The 24,666-nt window shown below is 47.4% G+C and overlaps 1 protein-coding gene across 1 annotated transcript in view; it reads left to right on the top strand.

Annotated features, from left to right (window-relative positions):
- Positions 1 to 1,053: 1,053 nt before the first annotated feature.
- Positions 1,054 to 24,666, top strand: part of LOC144126137 (cell adhesion molecule DSCAM-like) — a 265,564-nt gene continuing 241,951 nt past the window's right edge. Inside the window, exon 1 of the mRNA XM_077660103.1 lies at positions 1,054 to 1,757. The gene's annotated coding sequence lies outside the window, so the exon portion shown is untranslated. The remainder of the gene's footprint in view (positions 1,758 to 24,666) is intronic.

The raw sequence follows: 24,666 nt of genomic DNA on the forward strand, positions 1-24,666 counted from the left end.
TCCATTTGAGTTCTGCACCTCATTCTGCTCTAGTTATGCAATTTGGACGCTACTATACTATTTCCGGTATACAGTACTTTTTGCACGTTTTTTTTTTCGCATCGTCAACCGTAGTCTCATCGCCTGCCACCATCCTTCACAAAGGAAGTTTCAGGGGGAAAAATATATATAGTTTTGTGGGCGGCTACGCAAAAGATACGTGCTTGAATGCCGAAGTGATACGCCGCCTAGTAAGCACGCAGTTGAAGAATCGAACGCATGCCGGTCGTTATCGGCACTTGGGGTATTTTTTAGCCTTAGTTCTGGGTACTTCAGGCTACGTGATATTTTCTTTACTTTCAACTGCTGCGACTTATTTACGCGCCAAGCTGACCCGAACCTACCGATGTTATTCCATTCCTTTCCTTTTCTTTTTCTGTAGCAAGGTGTATCATTCGCTTTCGTCCTGGCCAATGAAAGAGTAGCATTTTCTCATCTGTTGCTTACTATGTTTCTCACATTAATGCACCAGGAAAAAAAAAATCAGACTTAAAGGAGCAAGCTTGCAGCAAAGGCCTCCTCCGCTATCCCGCTTCGCCTAAAACCGCCCTGCAATTTTGTTTTCTTCCCTCTTCTGACAGAACCAGGAGATAGCAGTGAACACTTTTTCGCACATATTACGCGCGTTCTCTCCAATCAGAGCGTCTTTCATTGCGAAACCATCCCTGTGGCGAGAGACCTATACGCACTGCCCTCTCGCCACGCACGCTCGCTTCCCTTTCTGCACCCATTTTCTCGCCACGCGCCCCTGTGAAGACGTCATTTTTGTGTCAGGAGCGTGTCGCTCCCCCTCCCCACTTTTATACACTCTTTGCGCAGAGCCTCTTTTCTGTTCTCGCCTATTCACCTCACGGCGAAGCTGTGACGGTCGCCCCGGGCCTGAACCGGAGGCGGACGGCCGGCCGCATTCAGCGTGGCGCACACCACGTGATTCGACTCGACACTAGTAACGGCGCCGGCCACGGTGCGCCGCGAGCGTCGCTAACCATCCGCCGCCGTCGCCGCCGCGATAACAGAAGCGCAGCCCGGAGCCGTGGCCCCGGTTCTCCCCCTCCGGCGGCAAATCAGACCCGGCTGACAGTCGCGCCGAACGCCGTGCCGTCGCCGGTAGCCTGAGCCTGCGCACGCCTCGGGACGCTTCGCACGCCATCTATCGCCGCACACCACCGCCGTCTGAGGAGGACTACCAGAAGACGTCCGCCGATGGGACTCCCCAACGCGCGTCTCGTGTTTCGCTCTGTCGTCCCGCTTGCCGACGTCTCGTAACTGCCGCAGCGGAGTGCTGACGCGGCTCTTTCAGCAACCCTTTCGCTTGCACGGGGACAGGCGCAGTGGTGACCGAAGCAGGAACTTTTGGGACTGCGTCGACGGACCTGCGCGAATGCCGTGACTGCGCGCGAGTGGCAGTTCTTGGCCGCCGTGACTTCTAATTATCAGGAAACCCTGCGTTGGCTGTTTGCTTTCTGGTTTTGTCTTTTTCGCGTAAGGAGAGCGGCCGCAAGTCTTTTTACTGTTCTTTGCCGGCCTCTCTGCTTATAGCTTCTGCCCAAAGTGATATTGCTAATCGTCCCGCGCTGCCGTGACACTGAAGTCTGTTGCGTGTGCTGTGCTGTGTCCGCGTGATCGCTCTTGACGTCCTCGGTGACGTGACATCTTGGAATGCAGCGACTGGCGGCCCCGTGCGGATTCCGTTGCTTCCGGAGCCGCTGACTGTCCCGGTAAGACCGTCGCTATTTTTTTTGCTCCTGTTCCTTCTTTTCTTTTTTTGTTCGCTTTATGTCTGCTTGTTATTCTTCGCTTTTCCTGTATGTTCTGTCGTGCAAAATGCTGTCGTTGTCATCTTGTCCTTCCTATCTGCTCATTACCTCCCTATTTTCCCCGTGACATGCTCACCGTTGCATACTAGACTTAATGCACTCCTTGGACTGGAAGAGTAATCGATAGAAGCCGGTCATCAATTTACAGTGCGAATAATTGTCTTATTCTAGTCGCATTGTTTCAAGTGCTGCTTTCTTTTCTTCGGTTAAGAGTTTCATCATTTCATCTGAATCGCGGCACCGTTAATAACTCATCGCTCACGTTTCCACAGTGCCTTTAAGTTGCTATATATATATATATATATATATATATATATATATATATATATATATATATATATATATATATATATATATATATATATATATATATATATATATATATATATATATATATATATTGCTTGCTTTTGTCTAGCAAAGGAGAGAAATATAAGCAGAGAGTCTAAGTGAGTTTCCTTAGATGTGATGCTCGTAGATGAACCTGAGGGCACAATTTATGCTGAAGCAATCAACTGTTCCTTTTCATCTCTCACTCTCACTAAAATAAGTTTTCACGGAGAAAATGGTTATTCAACGTAACATTTCGACCACCTCTTTCTTCGGTTTTTCTGAAGGAATGCATTCTTCACACTGTAGCATAACCGGCGTCACTTTAGCAGAAAAAGTTCTCAGTAAGTATTTGTTATAATTCAGGGTGCGCACGCTGCAACGGTTCCTCAACTTTTGTTTCGTGGCCTTACGCTGAGCCCCTGCTCGCATTGCGCTGAAGGGACCAAAAGTCGTACTTCCCGACTCCTTTGGTTGAAGCGGCCACTGTTATGGGTAATTTAACAACCCAAAAGGAAACGTGAAACAACAGTCATATCTGCTGTGCACTAAGTGACAAAAAAATGATACCTTTGAGTTCTGGAAAGTAAGAACGTTTTGAAAGCCTTTTTTTAGTCGCCTAAGATTTTGCCCAATTCTTTTATTTTTTAGAGCGCACGTCACGTCTTAACGCAATTCCGACCAACCTCGCTCACACTGTACTTAAAAGCGTTTTTTTTTTTTTCAGAGAAGAGTCAATATAAAGCGTATTTTTAACGTCTCTTTCGGAGCACTTGTCTGATAGACGGCAACGACACTAGGGCGAGGAAACAGGCTTTGCACGGTGGATGATTGTCCCTTTCAATAAAGATTCGGAAAAGGTCGTGCTGGCTTTAAGAACTCCCAGTGAAATGTCAAAAGGAAACCTTTCATTTATTTAATCCTTTGTACAACCTACCAGATTTTTCGTGCGAAGGGAATGGCACAATTTTAATTTCTACTTTCGCTCTTGGGAACGCGGCATTTTGCCAGCGGCTTTCTGTACAACCCTGACCGAATAATCGAAGCGCTCCGCAGACGAGCTGCTGGGAAGTACATTAAGTGCGCGACTACCGCTGCTTGTGCGGAGAACGCAACGCGCACAGCTCGCGTTGATGGAATTCTCGGAGCGCTCGTGAAAGGTTGCTAGCGCCTTTCACCCGCCATGCTGCCGCAGAGGTCAGCGCATGCGCAGGCGCACTCGCTTCTAAATGAGTGGCACCGCTCGTTGTTAAGCAAATGCAGTGAGATTCTCTTTCATTATGAGTGCTGTTTAGTTTAAACTGCGTATTCCTTTTAGTAAAATTAGCTTTTTTTTTGTCTTCCGTGCAATCCGGCATGTACTGACACAGCGTGGACGTGCTTGGGTCACGGAACGTGGTACAGTCTTTGTCAAAAGTAACCAGGCTACACGGTTTGATTTTAAGCCATATATTGTAGCTATTATATCAACCCTCAAACACTAAACCTCTGTACGGTAAGGAGATACCTTGTCCTCACCTTACGAGAACTTTTTAATCTTTAGGGAAGCCGAAAGGTGGTCGAAATTATTCCGAAACCCTCCACTATGGCACCTCCTTCTTCCTTTCCTCTTTCACTCCCTCCCTTATCCCTTCCCTTACGGCGCGGTTCAGGTGTCCAACGATATATGAGACAGATATTGCGCCTTGTCCTTTCCCCAAAAAACCAATTATTATTATTAGGGAAGCCGTAAGGGCTCAACTATTCGAATGAGAAGCAAACCATGCAGCCTCGTTACTTTTGGCAAAATCTGTAAATTGTTACTACTGCAGACAAGAAAAGCGCTACAAAGCCTGATTAAACAACACCCAATATCAGGACCATCGTGGAACCTTGACCAGAGTTAGTGGGGATAACATGAGGATTATTCTTTTCAAATTTCTCGAAGCAATTGCGATAATTTCGACCAAAAATTCCTCTTTTCTCTGTATGCGTAACTCAGCAGGAAATCAGAATGTTTGTTTTCCGTAGAAAATAACGGCGCAAAGAGGCAAAAGACAAAGCAAAGAATGGATGCCGCTAGTGCTGCCTCGCAACTGAGAGTTTAATAGGAAAATTTGATTGTGTGCGCAATGCCGGATAAATGTGCACAAAACAAAGCCAAATCGCTTAGGCATGGACAGATGGGCCATTTTTTTTTTTCATGCGAGATAGTCGATGCTCAAAAACGCGGGTGTGCTTGTACATACTGACTGATTCTTAAATGTGTTTTTACGGGAGCAAAGCTGGTCTCTGGGCAAAAAGCTATCTGCAGATCCAGTCAAGCACTGCAATGAATGTCGGTGGTATACGTCTTTGCTCTAAAAAGCAAGAATTTTGTTTATACATCTTAATCAGTTGAAGTGGGAGGTTTCAGAGGCATAGGACATCTATAAGAGCAAGCGCGCCTACTTTATGACCCGTCGATTGTCCTACATGAAAAGAGTGGGCCTATCTGGACGCACGTTGTTGATTTCCTCGTTTTTGTTGTTATTTTGAGAGCGCTTTTTCCGGCGTTACATACATATTAAACCTTCAGTGGATATTTCGTGTGTGTAGTGTCCTTTCTTCGCCTCTCCTTTTTGTCTGTTCGCGGTGTTACTTTTTACGAGACATTACCCACTGGCTAAACCATCCGTAATATATATTTTTTTCTCAATTTTCATGAAATTTAACCATAAGTCGTATGAGAGAAAGCTAGAGTAAAATAACACATTTCAAAAAGAAAAACTTCTAAAAGACGAACATTGATTACCGGTTTACTGTTAAATAAAGTTAGCTTTCGATGGGTAGCCAACGCAGGCGAAGCGTGTTAGGATAAAACAGTGATGCTGACACAATCTACCGCTGCGGTGGTGACTTGGTGGCTTTCTCGTTCGGCAGTTGGTTCAAAGGTGGTGTGGTGGATCTCATCCGCGGCAGCCGCATTTCGATGTAGGCCAATTAAAAAAAAAAACATCCGTGCGCTTCCGATGTCAGCGGGCGTTAAATAATCCCAGGTGTACTAAATTAACCTGGAACGACATCCATCACAGCCCATATGCGTTGTTGCGTACGTAAAGCCCCCAAATCTATAGTCTACACCACGTGCTCCCATCTTTTTCGCTTGATGAACAACACTTGCTGTGCAACAGATGACACCACATATTTGCGAAGTACATTTGCTTCTTCGCGCACCTTTCTCCCCGCCACCCTTCTCCCCATCTCCACCCCTTACGTTTCGAGAGTGTCGTTTTCTTGAACGCGAACTCAGCTCGGAAAACCCGAATGGCTACGCCTGACTAACGAAGAGCGTTAGACCCTGTGTTCATCTCGTTGGAGCTCCGAGCAATATTTCAAATTATTCTTGAACCGCTATTCGTTTCAGATGAGCCATCGGCTAATGAGCGATGCGCGCCACACGAGAACAGGCAACAAGTATAAAAAGCGCCGTGTGCACGTTAAGGCGCTCATAAAAACTTCGAGTGGGTCCCATATCCCGTATTTTCTGTATTGTTCGTTGCTGATAGATAGCACACTTAGCGCTCATACGATGTTGTCCGCCTTTGAATAACTAAAGAGAGTAAGTTCTTCTTCTGGTGTGTGTGTGCGGGGGGGGTCTCGTGTGGTTTAGACAAGGCGTCTAGGCCAAGAAGTGAGAATCACGAATGTCGGGGCTGTGCTCAAGCCACGCACATAATGCGTGTCAGCGTCACTAGCCCACGCCATGAGCACCAAGAAACGGAAGGCTAGGGATCCGGCGCAGTACTCTTCCCGTTTACGGTGCCGACACGTCTTCGTCGGTAGCCTAGTGACCACCACTGGCAGCTTTTATAGTACAGTCCAATGATGACAGGGAATACCCCAGGCTTCCTTTATCATAAACCCGTTCTTTGTAAAGCGACCAACATTCACTCACTTCGAATGCTCTTTAAGCAACTGAGCCAGTATATTCTCATATGTCTCGGCCAATTATTGAAGGCATCTGCTGTGATTTTTATCCCAGCCCACCGCATAGTATTGCCCTTTCTGACATGTAGCGGAAAAGAAGCATTTAGTAGGTTGTACCTCCCGTGGCAGTCTCTATCGCTAGGAGTACCAAAGTATGAAGTCTGATGGTTTTAAGGCTTGTCTGCCGACTGGTACGCCTTGGACCTGCTCTTGTCTCAATTAGTGACTGGAGAATTAGCGCCAGGGGTGCTTCCGCTTCCTGCCATCAGTTTTCTCAGTCCTCAGTTTCTGCGTGCAAACGATGCGCACTGCGCGATAAAATGCGCGCGGAGAAGATTACCGGTAGCCAGCACGCTCAAGACGAATCGATGCAACTCATGTAATAATAATAACAGCTTTATTTCCATCAAAACGATGGAGGGGCCGTGGGTAAAAGCTGCTGAACAGCTTGACTAGAGCCCACGGTCCCCTCTACAAGGCAGTACAGGAGCATACATGAAACATACAGGAATACAAACATGCAGAAACGCAAAATTGATTCGATTTAATGTATCACAAGGAAATCAATATTAGAATTCTTCAAAAACATCACAGGCTGTTTCATACTTAGAGGGAACACGTTAGTGCGTGGCCGTGCTCATCGAGGCGCCATTGCGTCCGATGCGGCCACGCATCGAAGCTAACGCGCCCAAGCAAAGAGGGGACATAGAAGTAGGCCTTCACGTCTCCTGCCACTTTGTTTCAACGCGCGGCCCCGTACGGCGCACTGGTGCTCTGCGAAACGTCACCACGCGCTCGCGTGTTCTAAGTGTGAAACAGTCTGTAAAAAGTGTAAGCTTGCTTATTTAGGCGGTGCCTTGCGAGTGCACTCTGTCTTTTATTGCAAAAGCATTTAGGAAGTCATCTGACGAAATATTTCCGGCATCTCTTTTCACGAAAATTCCCTGATTGGTCGAGAGAAGTCATGTGATCTTTTGACGTCATCACAACGGCCCAGCATGGTAGGTGGCAACCTGCCAACCATGGCGGGTGGAAATCAATTTTATAATTGGTGGAGAGGGCCACGTGATCTTGCGACGTCATCACAACCTTGTCACCACAGCGTAGCAACCTGCCCACCAGGTTACGAGTTACCTGCCCTCCGTGGCACGTGGCAATAAAATTACTTCAAATAAATTCAATGCAATTGCTACCTGCCCACTGTGGCGCTCGCATGGGCTTTACGTAAAGCCGCTGTAGCGTTACGGGAGCTCGAGAAAAAGCGACATTGGTCTCACAAGCCTCACCGGTGGCTGTGTTTGAAGCAGCCATCTGCCGGAGCAGTGGAGCATCGCTTAACCGCTGCACCACCGCGTCAGTAGTGGTATGAGGGCTTCCTGCGGTATATGAATGAACTGAGGGGGCCGTAATGTCATCAACACTACTTGACCGCCAGGGGACCAGTCATTGAGCACCGCAAAATTTGAAAATCTGAGGAGCCCCAAAATTTTGGAAGTAACCCAACCCAGAAAATGAATTAAGGTCGATTAGTGAAGATTAGTCGGCGGATTAAGATCCATTTGTGGTTTGGATTAGTATAACCCCACATGAAAATCTAATGGAAGGTACTCGAACATTTTAGAAGGTGATAAATCATTCATACCATATAAGGGCAATGGAACCGGTTCCGACGACAGTTTTGGCGGCAAAATCGCAAGAACATTCGACACTAATTGCAGACACCATAGAAGGCAAACGAAATGCTCTCGCATTTTCTTTTTAATAAATGTGGTTAAAAAAGACCGCAAGTTTTTTTTCAATTACAAGTCACGTGTTCCTTTCGAGCATCGTAAGGATAGCCTGCGGCGTTCAAACATTGTTTTTCCTTCGTTCCGTTTAAAAAAACGCCAGAAAAATGTTAGCCCTGCACTTTCATACCCCTTTCACCCTCTCACTTAGTGAAACTATATGAACAAAATAACGGTATTTCCTCACAAACTGAAAAATTAGGTGATTTGTCGTTGCTTCTGAATTTCTGAGAGGCACCCTGGCCCTGCAGGGCAAATGCAGGAGCCGAAACTTCCTTTTTTTTGTGCCAGCGAGGCACAGGCTTAAGAAATATAGTGAGCACGCTTGAAGATTCGCAGGGCTTTTTAGATGGAAGCTCCGCCCCCCCCCCCCTCCCCCTCCCCAACCACAATCGCATACTCCAAAGTACTCAGTTTGAGATTTTGCATGGAATCCCAAAAAGTTTTGCCAGTTGGCGCACTTATAACTTGGTAGCCCCGAGGCCGCGGAGCCCTTATTTACGGTGCCTGTGCAAATTTCTCCGGAACCCTTTATAAGGCGGCCATTATTCACCAAGAAGGACTAGAGCTTGAGAGTCTATGCCACTGGGTTGGTCATCGTCGAAGTTCAGGCTCATAATTTATTTCGTTCCAGAAGCTCTTGAGACATCCGAGAGGTGTGATGGTTGCGCCACCCGCCGGCGAAGCGGCAGGGGGGGGGGGGGGGGGGGGGGGGGGGCAAGGGCAAGGAGGCGGACGGGGACGACCGCGCAAGGAGCCTAGCCAAAGCGTCGACCTCTTAATCACCCGGCTCAGGGAGGCTATCGGGAATCGTGGCACCGTGATGAGGTGCTTAATTAGACCCGCATCGCTGCCGAATGCGGCGCGCCGCTCTCTTCGCCTGCACGCCCCACCGAGTCAGCCAGCTTCATCGGCTCGTGGGCCACACACGAGGCTATGTTCAGGTGGAGGCCGACTATGAGACGGACTCGCGTTCAAGGTTCCAAGTGTTCAGTGACCGTTGCGTGGCTGTTGTTTACGCGCCACCCGCGTATTTGTGGCTTTACTGGTGGTCTTTTAAGGTAATTTTTAAGTCTTAGAGCTTCCAAACTTGATGTGGGCCGCTGTTATGATCCGAAAAAAAAAATCATGTTTAAGGAAGGCTGCTGCTAGTTCGATAAGAAAACGATGGATTGTAAGAATGTGTGATTCCACGACTCACTTCAAGTGTCTGAATGGCACTTGGGGCATTTGTTACTTGCGCTTGGCAAACGTACCAGCAGTGCTTAGTCAGTTGTGGCCTAGTGACACTGCTCGATCCCAGTTTTCTCAGCCAAACATAACCGGTATTTTTTTTGTGTACTTCAGCGAATGAGGTCAATGCCCTCATACCTATTGTGCGTGTATGGCGGTACAGCTCGCAAACGTCGACTAAGATAGGTATACTTGCGTTTTCGAAGTATGGCTTAGGTTTGCTTATGAATAAATGATGACTTGGTGCTGAATATAAGCTAACGCAATGTGCTGCTGCTTGTTTTGCACGCTATGAGCCGAGACCAATGTGGCAGAATTTTAGGGAGACAAGTTCTGTGCAGCCAAACGCTAGTCAAGTGTCTTTCGCATAAATTCGCTAACAGAAATAAATACGCTCAGTTCTGAGTCAACGCTGAAATCTGCTGCCTCGCCCTATTGAAACTGCAGTCCTAGGGGTCAGCAGGAGAGCTATAAATTTTCAGCGTGAAATGCTTTTAACGCCTAATCGCGACGATTTCAGGAGAACATGGTCAGAAAATCACGGTGTAACTTACGCCAAAAGCAACGGCCCCCAAACCTAACATTTGTCCCAGTTGGTATCCACGGGAAATAAAAACTACCCCAGTGCACCGAGCTCGGTTCGAATCAAAGCTAGAGGGGAGGGGGGATTTTACCACTCGACCATTGCTGCCAGAAGATATGGCGACATTTAAAGAAAGCACTGAGTGTCTAGCCAAGCACCAGCTCTTTACAGCCCGTCGTTTTCATAGACAACCACGATAGCAAGTAAATTCTCAAGACGCTTCCTAAACGAGAAGCAGCCTTTGTGTTAATGAATGGTCCTAGGGGTCGATGCAAGTATTAACACATGTTAAGGAGACAACCTGGCACCGCTCGAGCTAACAACTTGATGACGTAAAAACGTCAACTTGACCGCGCCAGAAATACGTGGACTACAAATACCTGACATTGTAAGTTGAAAACAAAACTCTTGAATCTCGTAGAAAAGGCACACTGAGCTGCGCTCTTGTGTCAAAAAGTTGAAATCGTAGCTTGAAAAGCTTATCGTATACTCTCGAGCCTTAAAGGTTTGCAACGCGGGTCTTTGAACAATAGCAGCCACGAAGGAGTAAAATACGTGCTCTTTAGAGACTTTAAGGAATAAGTGACCAAGATTTCGGGCGCATCGCGTTTTAAGATGCTTTTTTTTTTAGTTTTCATAGCCTTCGAAGACATGCTTTTATGCACCTAACAATTTTGGCGCCTCAGTGAGCGAGCTGCGGATATATGTTTCTCGCAATCTAAAATTTATTAGTGGATCACAGATAAGCCTGGACTGCTGGAAGCACGAAATCCCAGCTGCGATATAATCAAGGAGGTACGTGTATGCTTGTTGCAGACATTCTTGGCATTAAACGAAAAGCTTAACAATACGGCACCCGAGCTTATCTCTCTAGGCTGATGGAAACACACAATGTAGTATCTAAGGTACTTAAAATCGGAAGAATTTTACGAAGCGGAAACCTTGGCAGCAGTAATGCGATGTCAATAGGGCATGAGGCTTTTTGTTTTTTATTGCAAGTTTCTTCTGCGGCTTTGGAATATGTGCGTTATAGTATTGCGTGGCAGCACTTACACCATGTGATCAAGTACATTTGTTCAGGGGGGGGGGGGGGGGGGGGGGCTGCCTAAAAGTATTGAAAAATAATGAAAGCAAAAGTGCAGTACTGGTGCAAAATTTCTTATTTTTCGACCAGAAGTAGAGTGCAGCCAATAACTTTGCGATATTTGTCTGTCTATGCAATGACAACAAATTATTAATGAATATTTTGCTGTTAATTATTTCCGTGGCCGTAACTCCGTCACATGCAGAGCGAGCTTCGGCTGCTAGAAAACAGCGCTCATCAAATAACAAGAAAACACAAAGCTCAGTGATGCTATAGGGCCGCACAGTTGTCAAATGGACGAGAAGAGATAAGCGAAACTGGAGAAATACTCAAGAATGCACGAGGCGTCTGCTTGCAAGACAAATCATCTTTGATTTGGACCATTCGTACGTTGGTCAGGATGCGGTAGAAAGGTGCAGACAGCAAAATGAATCCACAGAGATATTTAAACGCAGCATATTTAATTTATTTCTTGCCGTAGACCATCAACTCCATCGGTTTTTCTATCAGATTTGGTAATAAACTGATTGCATAAAACGTTGAATTGCCCTGAATGACTTCTTGGCCGTAGTTGTTGTTGTCCTCAAGAAGCTAATTGCGCCCTTGGCGGTAATTTAAGCTATCTGTTGTTTGACCTCCTATGCTTCATCTCAGTCTATTTCACATCCCATACGCTGGTCCGTGTTCCAGCAGAGCACACAGCCTAATTTTCTTTCGCCGATGTTTTAGAAATAAAAAAGAATAAATAATTGCGTCCCTTTAAGGCGAGAACGCCATGTTAGATACAACCTCGTTAATTAACTTCCCTTGGGAGCTTCGTACGCAGCATAGCAAAGTAAAAGCACGGATGGACGGCCTAAATAGATCAGCAGTTTTGCTCGGCTTCTTCGCGTGATTAGCTGACACCTGCGGCCTCGGCAAAGAAGAGAGTAAAGCAAGTATAAAAACAAAAGAGCAGGCTGCTATCGATCCGCCGTCTTCTTTCGACTCGGCTCCTGCGAGATAACGGGCGCCTCAGCTGGGATTGATCACGACTTCTTCAGAGACAAAAGAAATTCGTGTGACGAAATCAATATCTGCGAAAGTCAACTTCGGCGCTGTGAGAGCGCAATATCGCGCTGTCAACGCTGCTGTGTCAACCGCAGTCACAAAAAAGTTATTTCATTATCTGAAGCTAGGAATGTCAGACACTGTGCCTTCGTTGATTTTTTCATGTTTTTACTTCCTTTTGTTTGCTTTGTCTTCATTTTAAATGGTTTTTATTTCTTTCACGAATCGCTTTCGATAGAGCCACAACAGGGTTTTTTATGCGATTTGTTTTGTCTTTGCCACGTAGTTAATCATCAAAAGTCATGGAGGCTGAGTTCACTGCAGCAGGAAGGTATCTCGCAGTGATCCCCGTTCACCCCTGTCCGGTCCAATGAGAGCCGCAAACACATTGACCGGGCGAATTTCTCGATTTCTTAACCAAATCGTTATCTGCACCTTTTACTGAACCTGAATGAAAGTCCTAGCGCACAGAAAGTGCGCACTTTTGTTCTCTACATGAAGTAAGAGATCCTGCACTATTTGTAGAGTCAAAATAGCTTCCGTTGGAATGGAGCACGCACTAATAGAATGCCGACAAACACCTCCCGGTAACAACGACAAGAAAAGCAGCATTTATCTACGCAGTATTTTGAACAGTCACTTTTTTAATCGAAAACACACTGCCTATTTAACTTTTGCCTTGTAACAAGACGAAGCGTGGCTGCAAATTTCTAAATTTGGCTCTAAGGTTGAATGCGTCAACGGTGCTCTTGCCGCCGTAAGTAAGAGTTCTCTGCAGATTTGCTGCGAAACAAAACGGCTAAGGCGAGGCAAAAATAAAAAGTTAGGACTAAGCTCTGTTGCACAAAAAAATTTAAAAGAAGGCGTGCACAGTAGCACGCTTTGCATTACCCCGGTTTTCAGTGGCGCGACGAATCTCGAATGCAGCCCACACTGTGTAATACCCGCAGTAAGAGAGAGAGAAAGACAAACGGAAAGGCAGGGAGGTTAACGTTGGAAGGGGAACAGAGGGAGAGATAGAAAGAGGAGAGAACAAACGGAGTGAAACGTATTCAAGGGATCTAAATGGCGCAGCGAGCAGCCATAGCTTTTGTCTTCGGCACACTTTATTAGAAACCATGACAGGATGTTATATACATATAGCGTTTGAAATGCGGCCGACCACCAACTGGCAATTAACCGGCCTGAGCAGAGAAACCACGGCTGCACAACTGTACAGTGTAGGGAGGTAATGATTGAATGGGTTCAAATCAAAGATTTGCACTGTAGATATTTTAGTGATGCTCTTCCTTAAAGTCAGAAATTGAATGACTAAAGCTGGATTTTGTGGAAACTGCAAACTCACGCGGTTCAACGCGCGTTTTTTTAATTTTCTTTTTCATGGTCTGCGCAGTCAAGTAACGGAGCTCGTGCCGAAGTGCACACCTGCCGATTGAAGCACAGTAAAGTTACATACAGTTTAAGAGTGTGCAGGGTGTCGAGAATGTGGTGATCATCCTCATACAAGCGGGTACTAGTGAGATATAGCTCACCAGCACGAACAGAGTGCCTTGCCGTAAGTATTTCCGAGAATCTTTCACGACATCCTAATTATCTATTTCCTGACATAAAACTCTATTTCTGTGCCTAAACGTCCGGCGCTGTCCTTCCCTTCCAACAAATACGATGGGAAAACTGCCACATAACACACGCAACTCACGAATCTTTCTTCCCCATTTCCTCTCCTCTCCCCATCGATTCATGTTGCCTCGTCCCTCGCTAATCAGTTGAGGTATCCGTTTCGAGTTAAGCACTTGGCCTGCTTTTCTGTGCTCACATCCTCTTCTTCCTACTAGCTCCCTCGTTAATTTTCAATGTCGATGGTCCAACGGTGCAGGCTGTGATAATGGCGTCACGACATGAGTTCGTATGGTTAAGAACAAAGCAATCTTTTGGCAGATGGAGCTCAGAAACTATGAGAAGTGGTCTGAGTATCTTGTTGGGCAAAATATCATAAAAAATTGGTGCACTTCCGGTGTACGCATGGAACCTTACTGGCGAAAATCTGTTTCTTTCCGCACTTCGCAAACCACTTGCTGGAGATTACTACGTTTCTGCGATAAATCATTCCGATTGGCAAGAACTTGACAGAGATTGTGGCGTAGGCCACCTTTCTCTTCATTGCCTGCTTGCTGTTCTCACATAGGTCGAAGCTGTGGGGACGCCTAACAGGACAAATAATGTCACGAAAAAGGACGCATGCTTATTCTCGGAAAGAGGAAGTGACAGGGTGCATTGGGGCAGTTGCAGAGAGTTTCATAATAGTTGGTCGAAAACATCACATTTTATAATCTACAAACCACAGGGGGCAGACATACGGGCTATAAAACAAAGAAAAAATTGAGAGACGATTACGATAGTCGTTTATGCCATGTTTGAGCGCAGCTCTGCACGTATTTTAGTTTCGGCACCCTCCGGGACCTTTCCTTGACAGCCACCTTTCAGCTGTTCATTCCACCGCTTTCGCCTTTGCAGGCGACGTATCGCTCTTCTAGAGCCTGCCGCATGTCAAGTGACAGGGTGACCTGTGAGGTGGCGTGTTAGACTACGCTCACACGTAGGGGCATGGTAGGTGGCGTGTTACGCTGCTCGCCAACCTGAGGGATCTTCCCTTGGCAGCCACCCTCCATGTGGCGTTTCTCTCTTCTACTTGGATGGCTACGCCAACGACGCCAACTATTGCGCCGACGATTATGACGCGGAGGCGAGGAATGGAAGCTTAAGAGCTGCCCTCTAAAAATGATGCTTAAACACAGGGCTCGTTACTAAAGGCTAATCTTTTTCGAGCGTGAATGGCGATCCCAATGAAGCCCTACATGAATGGTTATGTTTCCATTCCTAGACGTAATTATCACGCAACGCTTCCAGCCACCCGAGGCAGCCGAAACGAAAGAATAGACTGCAACCGAAGCCTCGCCCGCGCACCTTACGAGCGCTCCGCGAAGATGCTTCCCCCCCCCCCCCCCCCCTCTTCCCGACCCCGCGTCAGGGAACGCTCTCGACGGGCCCAAATTAAAAGACACACAACACCGAGTCTCCCTCGATGATTCAGGATACACTGCGTCCCATCCAGGCGCCACGGTTGCCACTCGAAATTTTCCTCGAGATCGCGCGCACTTGGCGCTGCGTGAAGATAGAGGGCGCGCATCCCATTATACTCCCATTGTGGCTCGATGAAAAGGTGCGAATCCGACGAAGGGAGGGCAGCCGGTTGTGGAGCGGCGCGAATAATCCGCGCGGTGATTTACGTTTATGCCCCGCGATGCCCCCTCCGGCGCCTCTCCGCTTGATTGCGGCCGAGATTGCCGCGCTTCGGAGGGCGCGTGCCGGCCCGTTCTGGCACGCCGATGGAAGCGCAGCCGTGTCAACCGCAGCTCGCATTGCGTCGAAGTGTACGCCGCACAATCGCGCATAGGCGCTTCGACGTCGATAAATGGAAATGCGATCGCCGAATTGCCGGCGCTTCTTTTAATAACTGCGACGCAAAGCGGACAGCTTGAGCGGTGCTCATTGGGAGGATGCTCCAAATGCGGTGAAAGAGAGCGGCATCTGCTGAAGGGTTGCCGAAAAATCTTGGATGCATTTTTTTCTCTATTACTTCCTTGTAAAGGGTCTTTGACAGAGGTCGCTGGTGATGTCCGTCTACTTGCTGTGACTCAAAACTTAGGCGCTTTTTTCCAGTAACAGCTAAGCTTCCTCAAATAACTCAAGGACGACTACAAAACAACTTCATATGTTTGAATTTAAGGCTGTTGGAATATAACTCGCGCATGTAATTATTTTGTGATTTTTGTTCGGAATTATCTTCTGCCTTTATTATGTGCTGAAGTTTCTCACATTGGGTTATTGTCATATTGCGTTTCATTAGCATTGAATCAGTGCCTGTACGGTCGGTAGTGCGAACTCTTGTAAGCTGCCTTTGTGGCAGCATACTGTGGACGCCTCCTGTGTCATGTACGGTGTTTTGCAGCAAACAGAAGAAATTTCCATTCAGTTCAGCTTCAACTTGCAAAAGATCCTCGGTCCGTGGCCACAGCAGTCGACTTCCCTCAAGGCATACAAGGCACTCTTTGCCTACTTGAGAGCGACTGGATTGAGTGACAAATTGTGACAGCGTTGTCCGTGTGTGTGTGTGTGTGTTATGCCTTTTTCCCCTTCTCTCTTCCTCCTTTTAGTCCTCTAATCCCTCTTCCCCAGTGCAGGGTAGCCAACCGGAACCCCTTTCTGGTTAACATCCCGGCCTTTCCCTCCTCCTCTTTATCTATCTATTATGTGCGTCCTTCGAGCTAAACTGAGGCAAGCAAGGGTTTATCTGCAGCCTCCGCCACTATTCGGGAAATAAAGAATAACAGGACATGTGCTACCAGTCTTGTGACTTCGACAGCTTGAGTGCCATTGGTGCAAAACAAAAAAAAATGCCTACCAGCTTTACATACTAGTGATGTTTGTTTTCGTTACTCAATAAGAATGAAGCATTTAATCATTTCGAACAAACCGTGCTATGAACTAGATTGTGCTTGCAGAACATGCTACTAAAGCTCTCTCTTTATTAATGCGAAAGCGTTATATGTCTCATTAGCACAAATATATGTCCTATAACATGTTTCATTAGCACTGAATTTCATTTCGGGGCTGCGTCATCATGGTGAATGCATCTGCACGTGACCACCATGCATTGTTTTGGTCATGTGGATCAAGATTTTCGCACCCCACCGTCCGACACTTGGCACTGCCTGCATCATCATTCTACGTTGACATGCGCAGAGTACGGTGCACCGGCGCTCCATGCGGCGGCACAGTGCAGTCAAGCTATAAACGGGCCTCGCGCTGGCTTAGAAGTCCCTGGGCACGACAGCATCGGAAGCATGCGGAACACAAGTCTGTTCATCTGCCTTGTGCAGTCCTGCATACCTGGTGTTTATGGAAGACTCAAAAATTTTCAAAAATACGCTTTTGGGGGTAAAAATACGGCTTTTGCAGAATAGTATTACATGTGTTGGCGGACACCGGAAAACCGGTGAATCACCTTAAGTAGTAAGGTTGTCAACTAATTTCTGATAATTAATTCTTTAAGTACCGCAGTTAAGCAACTTGTTGCAATTAGAGATTTTTAGCCGTTCGTTAGTAGTAGCCATATCAGTTTTTTAGAATTCCGAAACGGCGATTATCCTGGGCGCTGTGGACAAACATCTTTAGGCTGCATCGTGCCTAAATACACGCGCTTTCGAAAAGCATGCAGGTAAACCAACCATTGTAGTGCATGTAACTAGTCAAAAAAGCCAAATTTTGTCGAGCCAGAGCGCCAACGGTAATCGCGTTTTCGAAATTCTGAAAACTGATATGGCTATTACTAACGACCGGCTACAGATCACTAATTAAAACTAGGCGCCTAACTCTATCAGTTAAAAATTTAAGTATTAAAAGTTACTTTACCAGCTTAATACTTGAGATGATTCACTGGTTTTCAGGTTTTCACTGATTTTCCGCCAATGCTGGTAATACAATGCTTCAAAAGCCATGCTTTTGCCCCAACACCCTGTTTCTGAAATTTTTGAATGTCTTCCCTGAAACACCTGGCATAATGCTTTCGTGTTCGCACACGTAAGCAGTGTCAAGTGTATTTGCTGAACTTTCGGCTTGTCCGTCGACTGTAAGTGTTGTTTGCAACAGGCTGTTAAACGTCATGCACATAAGGCGAGTCACGATGGCAGCTCGTGTGCGCTCATGAATCATGAATCTAAGTAGTGCAGTTCGAGGAGCCATATTGCTGTAACCGTGGCGTCGTTTTCTCTTTTTTTATCTTTTATCAGTAAAATATAGACAGGTGTCGAAACTGCAGCGCCTCTCGCTGCTGATTTGTGCAGGTCATCGGCGATAATCATACGGTTCTCACTGCCCGTTTATTATGCAGATGGCACCGCCGAGTCTCAGAGAAAGGAGAAACCCTGAATATTCAGTGTGACCAACAGCAATGGACGGAAAATAAATGGGCCCACTCTGACGCAACCGTGCCTCCGATGCTAGGAGTGTTGCTTTTCACCGTTCGAACGAGTCTTGCCTGGCTCTCTCAACTAGAAACTCCCTCAGGAGCGGGCCGGGATAGAGCCTTCCCCGAGAGTCTCACCATTAAGGCAGGTTGTTCCCCTCGCGCCCTGACAGCCGGGATCTTCTTCGGGCCGCTAAGAGAGCGGGTGCGACAAGGGTGCCGCTGTTCTTTTCCCCCTCCTCCCCAGCCGCGCATCCCTCTCCGCCCTCTATTTCGGAGCCTACCTGCTGCACGCGAGACGGTGCAAGTGTGAGAGCGGCAGGAATCATTCCTCCTCTCCCGCCTCGCTCGGCTACTGTAATAGGCGCCGATGCGGGGGGAAACGCACTTCTAATTCGGGCGTACGCGCACGAAAGAACGCGTTCCGCCGCGAGCCTCTCCACCCATCCCAGAAGACAAACTCCCGCGAGCCACCCAGAAGGCCGGAACGCGTGTCGGCAGAAAACATCCCCGGCGCCGCTCCGCGCGCGGACCCTGAGCCGCGAGAGGCGAGGTCGGGCTTGCGTTCCTCGCCATGGCTGGCCTTTTCCTCGCTGCCTAGAACTACCTTCCTCTTCTTCTGATCTCTCGTATTGGCACTTTAACCTTTCTTTTCGTGTCTTTTTTCATGTGTTCATCTTTTCATTTTCCTGCGTCTTATTTTGCGCTTCACTTTTGCTCCTTATGTTCTCTTGTCCCGGGTAATTTACTCGCCGGAGGGGTCGCCCTCCGACGCACCTGTCTGCGGAGTTCCCGGGAACTCGGAGCTGGAGTGAGCGAGCCGGGTTTCGAGCCAGGTCACACGTCTTTGTTTGTTGCTGTCTGTGTTTTTTGGGGGCACAGCCCTCGCGGAATTAAAAGAAAGCACCGGTGAACCGGCGCGGGTCAGTTGAATAGAGAGCGGCCGGTGAACTGGCAGGTGGCTAGATTAAATTGTGCGTGGCCTGCTGAGGTTGTGCGTTCGCTCGGGGCAATCGGCTTTTCCCTCGAACAGTACTTACTCTGAGATGAAGGGAACGGTAGTGCAACATTGCGAAGACTTGTTGAGCCAATACTTGAAGGCGGAGGTCACAGCACCCCAGTGAATCAAATTAAGTAATTAAGTTTGCGATTGACATTTCTGGGAAATGAGTGAGGTTAAGTTCTGTCTTTGTTGAAGAGTTCAGAATAGCACGTATGACAGCCAACTCAGACACACGCGTCAAAAGAACGAAGAGATGTGTGCAGACATGTTGCTTTTTGTGGTTTTTGTGGCAGGAAAATAGTTTGAGTGAATGTAAACATGTAGCTTTTCTGTGTCGGGAAAATAATGTGAATTATCCATGCTGCAATCTTTTCCATTATAGCATTCAAGTTTTGAATACTGCTTGTTTGCCCTAACTTTTTTGGCTGTAGTATATACACCGATTAGATGCAAACCATGCACGCAATTCCGGTCGCATTCCTGCATAGTAGTTCAGTGGTGATACGCGAGAGATGCTCACCAAACTTCGTCCCTATCTATCGCCTACCGTGTAGAAAAAAAAAAGCGGTTTCTTTTTTCAGCAGGCAGATCGACGGGAAACTGTTGACCGTTACGCATCTTAGAGCAATACGCCTCTGCGTTCTCTTTTTCCTCTGCTTGTTCCAAGAACACCGACAGTGCTAAACAGCAGAATGCTATGCCCACTTACGGTGAGCAGGGTATGCACTGGCCATCACTGGAATTCAAAGAAACACGGCGTTCAAACAACGCGTCATTGAGACGCCGGCCTGTTTGTCAGTTTTGAGCCTTTCCGGATGTCGGGGGGATTTTATACTACACAGGATAGATTCGCTGCATGCCTCTCTACCCACTTATCGTGTCCTGCCGTTTTGTCTTATTGCCTTTGGTGTTCATGTTCTGTGCGTTAGGCAGTGTGACCGAGTCCTGCTCCCCGGCTGCAGCATTTCGATGAAGCAGAATTGGCCAAACACCCGTGTGATTTGCGGTGTCACTGCCACGTCAAGGAAAACCAAATGGTCAAAATTAATCCGTTGTCCTCAACAATGGCAGCCCTCGTACCTCACGTGCAGATTCAGGACACTAAGCACCAGGTACAAAACCGTGCCTATTAGCGCGTTAGCAGTAGAAGCCCGCTGTAAAAAGAAAATGGCGGTGGTTTAGCTCTGGTTAAACCTCGATTGACGCGATAGCTACAGCTGGCCGAGTGGAACTTGCTCAGTCGAATTGCAAAGTCAGTCTTTCGCTGCTCCATTTCGCTGGGCGTTCCTTCTTCATCAACGCACAAAGACCAGCGCCACCACTAAAATACGTCACTTTACCTTATGTCGGAGGTGTCAGCGAAACCATCGCCTGAATCCTGAAAAAATCGGGTCTCCAGGTTGCGCACAAGCACACAAACACTGTTGCGCTTTGCCTACCTGTTCCCAAAGACCGGCCGCCGAGAGAAAAAGCCCAAGGCATTGTCTACCAAATTCCATGCGCCGACTGCGACGCAAGCTACATCGGCGGAACCAAAAATTTCAAAGAAAGAATTCGGCAACATAAGAACGACGTCCGCAAATTTGCAAGAGAGCACGATCCAGTAGCCGAACATTCCGAGGACTCCGACCATAGAATCAACTTTGAAGAAGCCCGCATCCTCGGAACCGAGAAAAATTACCACAAAAGGCTCCTTCTGGAATCCTGGCATATCCAAACCACCACGAACAAAATCAACCGCACAAAAAGAAACCTGCCCCCAGTATATGCCCAGGGGCTTCGCTCTTCAACGCAACGAAAAAAAGTCGTCATTCAGCACCTCCCTGCAGAGCGCCAGCGTGACTAACAGCCTAAACCCACCTCCCCCTCCCCCGCGCCTTTCGCGTCACAGCTGTCGTTCCTTTGACCCTCCCCTCCATGCTTAGAAGACGCTAGCTACTGCCCTCAGTCACCCCTGATGAAGGAGGCGAGTCGGCTTCGAAACGTTGGGTTAAAGTTAAAATTTTGGTTGAAGGTGTGCAGTTTAATATAAGTCTTCAAACCCAACCAGACAGGCAAATCTGTCAAAACGTTTAGTTTTCAAAATAGTGTTGTGTAAAATTTCCCACCTGCCATGGTTGGCAGGTGGCAATGTGGAGAGAGGGAAATACTTCCTTCTGCACTTGTAGAGAATACACGGTAAACATGAATATACATCTACGGCTGTAAAAAGGGATTAAGCTGTCCTCTAGCGCACTTCATTTTTTATACAACAGAGGGCGCTAGGGTACATCTTACTCCCTTCTTTGCTCCTTTCACTTCAGAGTGCGAGACGGAGAGGCCGTGTGGTGTCTGACATGGGAAGAGTGCAGATGGCGCATACCGGGAACAGAGGGGTTCTGACCCGGGCGGAGGAATGTACAACCTCAGGGTGGTTGCCACGGGAACAATGCGACGGGTGGCTATACGGTGGAAGGTGGGGGCCCAAGCGCTAACGTTGCGGGCGTGAGCCGGCAACCTTAGCTCTTCAAACAGGGAGAAGACAATGCTAACGCACTGTCATCGCATAGTGAAAATTAAGGGTCCCGTAATTTTTCTTAACTTTATTACAAGACGGCAGGTGTTACACTTGCAACACCTTTACTCTGGAGATCTGTCGAGCCTTGAAGGAGTGTGCTTCGGCGAGACTTTGTGAAAGCTTGGAGCTATCGCGAAAATTTCCATCTTCTGCGAGACTGTGGTGCACTTGCAACAGTTCGGCTGAAACCTGCTCGATTGTACCCGTAAGGACTTCTGGATTAGTTATCGACATTCATTGCCATCTTCTGCGAGACTGTGGTACACTTGCGACAGTGCGGCTGAAACCTGCTCGATTGTACCCGTAAGGAATTCTGGATTAGTGATCGACATTCACGCTGCTCGGTTTATTCCTAATGCGGCACTTGGTCTGTTCTTTAATTAAACGAGGCGCATGTTATAAAATTTAGCCCTCGAGCTGAGTGTCAGCAATAAATCGCTGCCATGGTGAATGCGCTAGAAAATTTATCCACGTTTTTATTCTGTGCGAACGTGGGGCGGGAGAAAATATATGCACACAATGATTCATAATTCACCAAATTAAGATTTAAATAAGAACTGCTTCGAATCACGCTTGCTTCGCGCTCTTCAGGATCAATTTTTGAGCAGCTTTAATGGCCAATGGCTGCTGGTTTTATGTCAGCCGTTTCTGTCGCTTCATCCTTCATAAAGACTGAGCGGGCCCGGAGCTTCAATGTCTCAAAGACGACCGCAGAAGATTGGAATGAATGCTTTATTTTTACTGATCCCCGAATTTTGTGTTTCTTGTAATAATACTGATCACTCTTGCACTGACTTACAGCCATTTTGCGCGAGGGAAGCGCGTGCCTGAAAAAAATTACATCGCGTCTTGGAAGACGTTCCGTTCGTCTTAAATAATTAACTAATGTGAGCACGGCCGACAACGTCTCCTTCCGCTCGGGATCAGAGTCCCGGCACATAGCGTAAGAGAAGAGCGGCTAAAATATTTACGCCAGTTTGCGCAGCTCGAGAGACGGCAGAGTAAAGCGCCGTTTCCACTAAGCCACCATCGTAAGGTCGGCGTCGCTTTAAAGAGACAAGTGAACAGAATTTCACCCAATTTTTGTTCTTTGTAATAATCGAGTCTGTGCCACTGTCTGGACTTGCTCATGTGTCTCTAGCGGCAAAATACGCATTTGTTGCTTGGAGAAATTACATTTTAAAACTTCCCCGCCACTCTATGTAGTCTTGGGACGCCTACACCAGCGCAAAATCCGTGATCTCAGTTTTGAAGTGGATGGAGAGTGGCCTCAGCCGTCAGTGTATTGACTGATCGAAGCGGGTCCTTTATTGGAAGCCCTCAAGCGCACATTTTTCGAAGCATATGTGCGGGCACATGGCGCCGCAGTTATCACAGCGGCCGAGGCGGGTGCTGATTCGGCCGTCGCCTACTGCCGTAAATCGCGGTGCTGTAGGCCTGCTGCCACAAATTCCCTAAGCTTCGCCTAGAGCAGAGCGACGGCTGTGCTGTCCCGGGTAGTCCAGTCGCTCTATACGTGGCCGTACAGAGAGCTATATGACTATGCATGCGTGCGAGCAAATTTCGGAACTCGGCTTTTTATTTGCTCATGTTAGTAGCATTCACGACACCTGCGGATGTAGTGGCATATAGTACAGGGAAAAATTAGTGAGTTAGTGGAAGCCATGTTTATCGCGGACTTTTGACGTTTTTCTTCCTGTATTTCGTAATAGGAGATTACTACGACAGCAAATAACACAAGCGCCTAGAGGCTATGAGATGCTGTGTCGAAGCGGGACCCCTACCGCTACCATAAGCGTTTGGATGATTGCAAAGTGGCTTTCTCGCGAGAAGGAATGGGAGCACCTCCGGCGTGGAGCAGAAACTTTGCTTATCCTAAAACACCTGGCGCATTATACCTGTGACTACCTGCTCGGGCTTGTAAACTGTCCAAGAGACCACGCTTTTGCGCGGCAAATTATGAACGGAAAAAGAAAAGAGTTTGATACTCATCTCTGTCATTTATAGCTGTCAAGGATCTGAGTGAATATTACGTGACTGTGTCGAAGAGCTAAGAAAGCACCGTCAAGGATCTCCATGAAGAAGCAGGGATTGCGACGGCGTTGCAGGAGCGCATGACACAATATTTAAAGAAAGCATGCTGGCGTTGTCTGAATTAACATTTTTGGAAGTAATATGAAAATTCCACTTACTACGAACTTCGGATACAAAGAACGCTCTCCGCGTCTCCGTCAGGTTCGTTATAAGTGGGCTGGACTCTAAAACATTTTTTTTTTTTTGCTGCAGCTTTTCATTGTGGTAAAGATGGCTACAATTAGCACGCATCACAAGCTCAGGGCGGGTACAGGTGCTTTGGTGACGATGTCTAGCAAAAATTTCGATTCTTAGAAATTCTAGTTAAAATGCTCAAAGCATCAGAGAGGAAGAAAAAAACGTCCTAATGGGATCACGCAATGGCCAGAAAAAATATCCAGCTCGCCGCTCATTCTGCTAATATATTCTGATTGCGTAAGGTCACGTCCGGATCATTAGATTAGCGGCGCGAGAGGCAATCAGCATCGCTACATCTTCTGTCTGGGTGCTGTTAAACTTTTTCTCGTTCCGATGGCTTTGCGCTAGAGGCACGGCACGCTCGTGTTTTATCGTGAGCGCGGCACGCATGCCTGAAACGCGCTAGCTCGAAGAGAAGGACTTCTTTTTTTTTTTTGCTGGCTGATTGAGTCTGAAGCGATTGTGCAATTAACCGGGCGCAAACATCGAGGGACGACGATATACGTGCGTTCTTCTTCCGTTTTGCGCAAATTAAGCGAATAAAGTAAAAAAACACAAACAAGCTTGCAGCAGGAACGGGCTAATTCCGCCAAAGCGTGAACGATTGCTTTCCGCACTTTTGGTTCTGTCCGGCGCCTAGCCTGCGCTGCTTCGAAAGCGGAATGAAGAGGATTGATTGTGAAAGAAAAGAAAAATAAAGTTTGCAAAAAAAGAGAGAGTGGAAGACATGAACAGTGGAACGCTGGCCGGCTCGATTGCTTTCCGGGTCCTCGAAGGGCATTCTTGTAGCGCGGCGTATTGCTCGGACAGCCTCGATTCCGGCGCCACTTTTGAGCAATTGTTTTTGTGAGCACCGGTGCGCCTTTTATGCGTCCTCTTGTGCTTGTGCCGCAGTTTGAGCTTGTGCAGCGAATTCACTGAATTCAATATGATTCAGCG

The sequence above is a fragment of the Amblyomma americanum genome, chromosome 3, assembly GCF_052857255.1.
Source record: "Amblyomma americanum isolate KBUSLIRL-KWMA chromosome 3, ASM5285725v1, whole genome shotgun sequence".
Classification (NCBI taxonomy): domain Eukaryota; kingdom Metazoa; phylum Arthropoda; class Arachnida; order Ixodida; family Ixodidae; genus Amblyomma; species Amblyomma americanum.